Source organism: Triticum dicoccoides, chromosome 2B (genome assembly GCF_002162155.2).
Source record: "Triticum dicoccoides isolate Atlit2015 ecotype Zavitan chromosome 2B, WEW_v2.0, whole genome shotgun sequence".
NCBI classification, from domain to species: Eukaryota; Viridiplantae; Streptophyta; class Magnoliopsida; order Poales; family Poaceae; genus Triticum; species Triticum dicoccoides.
The window spans coordinates 149,118,958-149,128,739 of NC_041383.1; positions in this window are offsets into that span (position 1 = coordinate 149,118,958).

Consider the following 9,782-nt stretch of genomic DNA (forward strand, 5'->3'; position numbering starts at 1 on the left):
TGTTTTTTATATTTATTTGTGTTTAAATATGTTCAAACTTGTTTAAATCATAACAGTAATATTTTTTATGTATTTTAAATGCTGTTTTTTATATTTATTTGTGTTTAAATATGTTCAAACTTGTTTAAATTATAACCGTAATATTTTTTATAAAAATAGTAAAAAAAATTAAAAAATATGTTCAAAAAGTGCGGGTGCGGGGGGCCGGGTGCTCCGGCGGTGGAGCGGGGGAGGGTTGCGATGGGTGGAGCTAGCGGGGGAGGGTGCGGGTGCGATCGAGATGGAGGGGGAATCGAGATCAAGTGTCCTCATGAATTCAAAAAGTGCCCATGAAATTTAAAAATATTCATGATATCAAAAAGTGCCCATGAAATACAATCGAGAAATGAAGACTACGATTTAAAGTGCCCATTAGTAGTTTTGCAAAAAAAAGTAAAAATAATAAGTATTTATACTAATGGCGCATCTCCTCCGGATGCGTCATTACTAGTTTAAACTAGTAATGGCGCACTGTGCGGCGATGCGCCATTAGTAGTTTTGCAAAAAAAAGAATAAAACAAAATTTACAGTAATGGCGCACTGCCTGCTTGGTGCGCCATTAGTAGTTATAGATAGTAATGGCGCATTATGGACCAGATGCGCCATTAGTATGTATGGGAAAATGGAAAAAAAATTCATACTAGTGGCGCACTCTGTTTACGGTGCGCCATTAGTGTCTTACACACTAATGGCGTACCACAAACAGGTGCGCCATTAGTATGTAGTAGTGGCGCACTACTTCCCCGGTGCGCCATTAGAATCAATCCTATCTATAGCCCTTTTCCTAGTAGTGTGCTGCTCATTCCCGTCCCCGATGTTGATTGCGGGCCGAGCTGGTGCTCTCGCCCACGCACGGACGGCGCGACGCTGCCCGTGCGTGGCCGGCGTGGCTGTTGCTTGTGCCATCGCAGCCGGCGCCACTGTTGCCCGTGCGCACCTCGGCCTCCACCACTCGGAGCTCCGAGCTGACCAGCAGCATGTCCGCATGGTCAGGGCCGCCGCAGCTCGCGCCTGTGTGCGGCCGACGCGGCTGCTGCTCGCGCCCGTCGCGGCCGGCGCTGCTGCCGCCCATGCGCACGTCAACCTCCACCACTCCGAGCTGACCCGACAGCCTCGGCCCGCACGCTGGCGCACTCGTGCTTCGCCGGATCGGACATACATTAACGGCGGCGAGGGGATGGAGTGGATAGGCCGGCTAGACAGTGGACTAACGATGACATCACTTACATGCGGGGCCAGGCCTGTCATAAGTGCGTTTAAAATAGACGAATGAGTCAATTTACAGACATGGTAGTTTTTAGTCAAAGATTAGAGAAAAAGTGGTAGTTTTCGGCACAAATTTATAAAAGTGGTAGTTTCTGGGCACATTTCCGTGAATTGTGGTTGTTTTTTGTTAAATATTCAAAAGGGCGCGAGGGTGCTTGTTTGGCGCTTTGGCGATGCGCACTAGATGGTTAGTTCATGAACCTACTGGCGGGCTTATTTCTCAGAAAGGGCGCTGCAGATTCAAGTGGGTTTTTGAACTTTTGGATCATAATGGTGCATGGGATCTCATGAAACTGCACCAGTTCTTTCTCCCAATTGATATCTGCGAGATAACAAAAATCCGTCAGTCACCTAGGATGGGAGAAGATTTCATTGCTTGGGCTCCGGAAAAGTCAGGCTTGTTTACTGTAAAAAGTGCATACCGGCTTGCTGGAGATGAACAACAGAACACGATGATTGCTTCGACTAGCTCTCGGTCTAGTGGTTCACGCGATGGGTGGAATGCGGTCTAGTCTAGACCTGCCCCGCCCAAAGTTCTAAACTTTGCTTGGCATTTGGCAACTAATTGTTTACCCACATGGTGGAGTAAATTGCAAAAAACCACCACAATTGCGTCGCTTGGTGCGAAAAAACACCGTTTTCATAAAAGTTTGCAGAAACCACCGTTTTTCAGTAATTTCGTTGCACGAAGCACTAACTGGTCGCTTGACCGCGTTTTGACAGAAAACCTGACTTCCCGGGCCCAGCCGTCAGGCCACGTGGCATGGGACAGACGGCGCGTGCGTGACGGCCGTTAGCGGCGCTCGCTTGACCTGGTTCGACCGGACCAGCTCGTGCCCGCGCCACCATTCCCCCTCCTCTCCATCATGACCTAGCTCCTCTTCCCCGCCGCCGCCGCCGTTGCCAGCTGAAATCAGTCGCCGGCGGCCACCACAGCCATGGTGTTGTGGAATGACGGCGAGACGAGCTCAGATTCGGTGTCGCCGCTGGCACATGAGGTCGATGAGCAACCATATGTGAGTATCCTCACTGCTCTCTGGCTAGGGTTAGGGTTTGCGATTTTCGATTTTCATATGAGAGATTGCATTTGTTCTGATTTTATCCACTTTGTTGTACTTAGCGCCCAGCAACAATAGAGGAGAGGGATTGGTCAGGCATTGATGCCACTGGAAAGCACCTTTGCAAGCATGGTAATGCTCCTGAGAGGCTTGTTGTGTTCGATGGGCTGAACACTGGCCGTAGATTTTATGGTTGCGCCGAGAAGGTTAGTAGCAAATAAGATTTAGATTAGAATTCTTAGACATAGCTCTGTTTTCTTTCTCTGTTATTTTTTTTGTTGGAGTTCTTAGACATAGCTCTGTTTTTTAGATTAGAATTAATGGATTTAGATATTGGTAATGTAATGGCTCTGTTTTAGGAATGATGTAGATATTAACCTTAACTTTACAGAACTGAGAGATGCTCTGTTTTATTGTATTGAAATATGTAAAAATGATTTACATATAGGTAATGCTCTTCAATGCTGTGTTTTTTGTATTAAAGTATCCCAAAAAATTATGCACTTTTTTATAATTCACTTCTCTATTTGTTGTATTGTGAACTAAAAGGGAAAAAAATTGGTTGCAGGAGGGTAAAAATTGTGGTGTTGTGGAATGGGTGGACAATGAATGGCCTTATGCATTAAAGAATTCATTGACAAAACACTGGGCTCTGTATAAGGAAGCCAAGGCAGGCAGAATTGGAGATAATCTAGCTAATGAGGAGAAGATCTCCAAGTTAGAAGCAGAAATTAAGATGGTGCAGGAAAAGTACAACCAGCACCTTCAGCTTACCAAGGACTTTTGTGAATCTGTTCAGAAGTCTGTGCACAAGGAGAATTATAGGAAAATAATGATGGATGTGGATGATGAGAAGATGCCTCTAGATGTAGCTGACAAGATGATCAACTTAGAGAAAGAGAACCTTGATCTGCAAAAGAAGGTTGAAGTGGCTGAAGAGGTTGCTGCTGAGCTCAAAAAGGAGAAGAAAAAACTTGAATATAACTTACATGACCTTTGGAAGGTTTGAGAGGAGAACAAGAGGAAGCTGAAGATGATGAAGGCAATCTTGGAGGAGTGAAGATGATGATGCAGTGCCTTAAATTATTATGTATGTTTCATGTTGTTTGTTGTTTGTGATGCTACATGTTGAACTATTCGGACTTGTTGTTGGTGATGCTACATGTTGAACTATTCTAGCTTGTTGTTTGTGATGCTACATGTTGATCTATTCTGTCTTGTTGTTTGTGATGCTAGTTGAATTATGATGTATGTTTGAGACTAAGTTGGGTTGAGCCTATTTTGTCGTGTCATATTGTCGAACCCAAATATAGGGTTGAGCCTATCTTGTCGTGTCATATTGTCGAACCCGAACATAGGGTTGAGCCTATCTTGTCATGTTGTGTTGTCGACGGCACCCAAATATAGGGTTGAGCCTACCTTGTCTTGTCGTGTTGTCGACGGCACCCAAACATAGGGTTGAGCCTACCTTGTCTTGTCGTGTTGTCGACGACACCAAAACATAGGGTTGAGCCTACCTTGTCTTGTCGTGTTGTCGACGAGACCCAAACATAGGGTTGAGCCTACCTTGTCTTGTCGTGTTGTCGACGACACCCAAACATAGGGTTGAGCATATCCAGCAAGATGATCCAGCAAAAAATACCCACAATTTACACAAATGATAGTTGCTTCCATATCCAACAAGATGATCCAGCAAAAAACACCAACAATTTGAAATAGTTTCAAGTGCAACACAGCACTCATGATCTAACACTTCAAGTAGTTCAATGTGTGCAACACACCACACAGCACACATGATCTAACAGCAAAACAGTCAACTGGTTCAAAGTGCAACACACTCATGATCTAACAGTTCAACTAGTTCAAAGTGCAAACAGCACACATGATCTAACAGTAATGATCTAAGACCAACATAGCAAACCCATATCAGTGATTTCCACTTGCTGTGAAATAATCATCGCACCTGGTAGGCTTCCTCTTCCTCTTCCCTGCTCCATGTGAAGGACCAGCAGCAGCTTGACTTGCAGCAGCTCTTGGAGGAGCATAAGGTGCCCTACCAGCAGCTCTTGTAGTGGGTGTTGATCTGCTTGTCCTGGCAGCACTTGATGTCCTGGCAGCTCTTGTAATGGGTGTCAGAGTTGCTTGCCTTGTGTTCCTAGTAGAAGTACTTGTAGATCTTGTCGGCTTTGGAGCAGCTGGAGGCTTTGGAGCAGCTGGAGGCTTAGTAGCAGTAGAAGCAGTTGCTTGGCTCTTCCTATTGGGCTGGAAAGAGAGAAGAATGTTAGTATAAATTAGAAATCTGCAATGAAAATGAAGGAAGAGGTAGTGTACCTCATGTTTGTTCTTTCTCATCAGAAGTGATGGCTTGAGTGCAACTCCACAGTTGGTGTACCTATGACCCTCTTTACCACAATTGTTGCATGATATTGTGCCAACTCTAGAAGTATCTTTGGGCTTGGGCACCTCAAACTGACCCTTTCTTCTCTTGGTCTGCTTTCTTCCCTTCTTCCTCTTGAAAACTGGGGGGTCAATGTCTCTGGTAGGTGTCTTGGTCCAAAGATCAGGCCCAGGAACTGGGAATATAATAGGATTGTATGTTGCCATCTACTTTTCTTTCTTCAAAAATGCAGAGACAAAATCTTCTGGATGCTGCTTTGATTTATATATGGCAGACACAGCATGATGGCAAGGGATTGCTGTCATGTCCCATCTTCTGCACCCACAAGTCATTTGTGACAAATTTACAGCATAGGTATTTTCCCCACTCTGAACTTGATAAAGATCTGGACCAGCCATTTGTGCCTTGCAGTTCCTAGCCCACTTCTTTGACTCCTCCAACTTCTCTGAGTATGTTGGAGTTATCTCCCACCTAGCATTTTGGCCCCCTATTCTTTTCTCATTGTACTTAACCATCAGCTTGGTCCTAATACCTTCACACATTGTCTGGATTGGTTTCCCCCTTACATCCAAGATCATCCTGTTATATACTTCACTTAAATTGTTGACAACCAGGTCTGTCTTACAATTAGTGTCCATTGCCTATCTAGCCCATGTTTTCACCTCTATCTTACTTAGCCACTCCCAAGCCTCTTGACTCTCTTGTCTCAAGTTCTCCATGTTAACATCAAACCCATGGCTTGTATAAGAATATGCAGCACCATCCATATACTTTTTAAGTTCCTCCCCTCTAAACCTAGCACTTTGAAAATTAGCATATATGTGTCTTAAACAGTATCTTTGAGGACAATTTGGAAAGATTGCATCTATGGCATTTAGAAGTCCCTGCTCACATGCAAATGCATAGTAAATAGTTAACAAACTTGTACATCAAAGAGTAGCAAACATGCAAACATTTACATTGGCAACAAGCATGAACAATAAAGGAGAGCAGCAATATTAATTAGAGCTCTAGAACAAACCTTCTGCCTATCAGAGATAATTGTATAGTATCCAAACTGCCCTTTTTCTCCACCAATAGCTATTTTCAACTGTGTGAGGAACCAACTCCAGCTAGGTGTGTCCTCTACTTCAACCACTCCAAAAGCAATAGGATAGATATTGTTATTACCATCCCTTGCAGTGGCAGCTAGAATTTGTTGTCCTGTGCTTAGCTTTACAAAGCACCCATCCAAACCTGAAATAATACACAATTTTAGGACTACAAACAAGATTAAATGTGCAATGTAAATAATAGGGAATTTGAAAACAATGAGCATACCTATGAATGGCCTGCATCCTTTCAAGAAACCTTCAATTGATGCTCCAAGACACATGAACAACCTATGAAATCTGGGATTGGTACTTGGGTGCTCTCTCACAACTCTAGTAGTAACTATACACCTAGACCCAGGGTTTGTGTCAAGCACTATCTAAAGGTAGTCCCTGATTCTTGTGTACTGCCTTTCCTGATCACCCAGGACCACTGCCAAAGCTAGTTTTCTTGCCTTGTATGCCTTGTTCTTGCCTACCTCCACACCAAACTTTTCCTTTGTGTTCTTTATCACAGTATCAAACACATGTGCTAGGATCTATCCTTAAGCTGCTCTCAATTGACTTTGCCACATACTTGATGGGCACTTTGCAGTTCTCACCAATTACAGGACATGTGTGCTGCAGTTGGAGCTTCTTTATGCAGAAGGTTTTCTCTTTTCCCACTTGTGAGGCAGTCATATGAAAGTTGCAGCCCTCTTGACTGCGGTCAACTATTATCATGTCCTTGCAATTCCTATGATAGTGGAAATTCCTCCTCTGAGTTACATGCAAGTTCACCAGGGCCCTTCTGAACTGATACACATCCTCAAAACACATCTGCCAACAAATTTGATCTTCAGGTTGTTGAAGTTCCTCATTATACCACTTCCTCACAGCTCTCTTCTTTGCTCTTGATCTCTTGCCAGTATTTGGCACATATCTTATCTCCTCCTCATCTGATAATTCACACTTAACATCTTCCATGTTCTCATCAGAGGAGGGCACATAATCTGGTTCTATTGTTGCTGCAGAACTGCTGTGAGATCTGTCAGTTGGCCCTCTTCTAACTGGTAGTTTTTGTGGTGGAGCTTGCTGTACTAAAACCTCATCCTCATCTGAACTATCCTCCTCACAGAAAAGATCTTCTGGATCTGTATCACCTTCCATGTGGTAGTTAGGATCTTTTTTCTTCCTCTTTAGCTCACAAATCTTTTGCTTCAGTTCTGGATCATCAAGTTCTTCTCCTTCTGAACTATCATCAAGTTGTTCTCCTTCTGAACTATCATAAAATTGTTCTCCTTCGGCAAACTCATAATTCTCTTGTCCTTCTTCTTGTTCTGCATTGGCTGCTTCCTCTTCCATAGGCTGTGCATCATCAATAGGATCAGCATATTGCTCCAAAAATGCATTGAGAATGTCATCTACATTGTCATTTACAATGACAATCTCCTTCTCTTTCTCTTTCTGCAAATTGCAACTCTGCTGAGTTATCAGATACTCTGCTTGAGAGTCATCTGGCTGCATTGGGGTACACTCATGTGCATTAGCTTCAGAACTGCCTTGTGATTGAAACAACACACCATCATCATTTATCTCATAAACAATTGGATTACCAATCTCAGAAATGGGCACTTGATCTTCACATACAGCCCCTTTGTTAAGGTCTTTTAATGCAAACAAGTCAGGTTTGCTGGCACTGATCACAGTTATGTTGACTACCTTTTTCTCTGCATACAAATCAAGCATCTCCTCCACATTGTCATTTGACATAATCAGGTCCATCCCTGCATGCCCAGCACCTACCACCTTTGGATAGTACATTGAATAACTTCCATCATAACCTTGTTCCTCTTTGATAGCTACCAAATGACTGAATGTTATGTCAGACTCCCCTATCTGCCTCTCATAATTGTCTTGTCCAATGAAATTAAACCTGACATCCCAAATTTCATCATCCAAACTACAAAAGCAAAAGAAAATAACAATGCTTAGGACCACAACCTTTTCCAGCATATAACAGAATTATTTACAACATTAGGAAGTATTTAAATTACTACAAACCTACTCAGAGCATGTACAAAATTTATTTATAGGATTTCAGAACTAGGATTTTGCACAACCAAACAATTGCTACATCTTTGACAACAATAATTACATCTAACACATTCAACAGCAGTACTAACTAAACAATCTAGCTAACCCTAATTCTACATTTCACAGAGGTGGCAGATGCATAGAGGTAGGAGAAGAAAATCTTACTCGACACCGCCAAGACAAGAGGTATAATGGTGGCTTTGGCTAGGGTTGGCCTTCCACACCTTAGCCAATGCCGCCGCCGACCTGGCTCCCACGTCGTACGACGCCGACGACTGGGTAGATGCGGCAGGAACCTCATCGCCGCCGCCCGTCATCTTCACCGCGTTGTCGCCCTCCGGCCTCAGGTGCTCCTTCTCTCCTTCATCCTCTCCTTCGCCGCAGCCGCCGCCGCCGCCGCGTGTCGCCATGGAGGGCGCGAGAGAGGAACTAGGTCACGAGGGAGAGGAGGGGGAATGGTGGCGCGGGCACGAGCTGGTCCGGTCGAACCAGGTCAAGCGAGCGCCGCTAACGGGCGTTAGGCGCGCGCCGTCTGCCCCATGCCACGTGGCCTGACGGCTGGGCCCGACCCGTCAGGTTTTCTGTCAAAACACGGTCAATTGACCAGTTAGTGCTTCGTGCAACGAAATTACTGAAAAACGGTGGTTTCTGCAAACTTTTATGAAAACGGTGGTTTTTCGCACCAAGGGACGCAATTGTGGTGGTCTTTTGCAATTTACTCCACATGGTGCAACAAACAGGAAAGAAACTTGGAAGCGGTTGCAACTTGTCCCGTTTGTGGCTGCGCTGATGAGGACACATTCATGCATTCTGTTCTTGTATTAATATTTGGCGAATTTGGCATGCTATGGCAGCAATTTGGCACCTTCCTGAGATTTCTTCGATCCTTCCTTCCGGTGAGGAATGGTTCATTCAGCTGGCTGCTAGTATCGAGGAGTCTATGAGGGTCAGGCTAATGATGTTGCTATGGCGCATCTGGTATGTCCGCAACGAAATATTCAATGCAAAACCAGCACCACCCGTGAAAGTCTCGTGTAGATTCTTAGATAGCTATCTTGAATCTCTTCAATCCATTGCCATTGACCCAAATGTGAAAATGCATATAGGAAAGACTCCCATCTCAACTTGTTACCCTCTCATGGTTGATACATGCAATAACAACGTCCCTTTTAGTAACCCATGGTCTCCCCCACCGGCTGGGCATGTTAAACTTAATACCGATGGGTCGGTCCTAAATGGAATTGCCGGAGCAGGTATGATTCTCAGAGCTCATGATGGGAGCTTTATTTTCAGCTCATGTTGGCATCTATTCTCCTGTGATGATGTTCTAGAGACGGAGATTTTGGCAATAAAGGAAGGCCTAATGTTGACCTCCCAATGGAGCAATCTACCTATCCAAGTTGAATATGATTGTCTGGAAGCCGTAACGATGGTCCAGAGTGCTGTTACGAATAGGTCTAAATTTGCTTTTTTAGTCGAAGAGATCAAGGATAATCTAGAGGAACGTGGTTCTTGTATTACTCATATTCGATGTAGTCAAAATCTAGCTAGTCATTTTATGGCCAACTTTGGTAGGGTTCAAGTTTGTACTGCGGTATGGCTTGGGTTAGGACCCGGAGAAGTCCTTGATATTGTACGTCGTGATTGTAATTCTGAGTTTCGAGTAATACAAGAATTTTCGAAAAAAAATAATAACCCTAGGCTTAAGACGAACATTCATGGGCTTGCTACCTTCTTGTTCGGCGTCGTCTCGCCAATGGGCAACGGATGGCTAAACAGCCCAGAAAGCGGTCGCGTTGCACTACTCGCATTGGTGACTCTGGTCTCCTATCCGGTCTATCTTTAGCTAAAAAA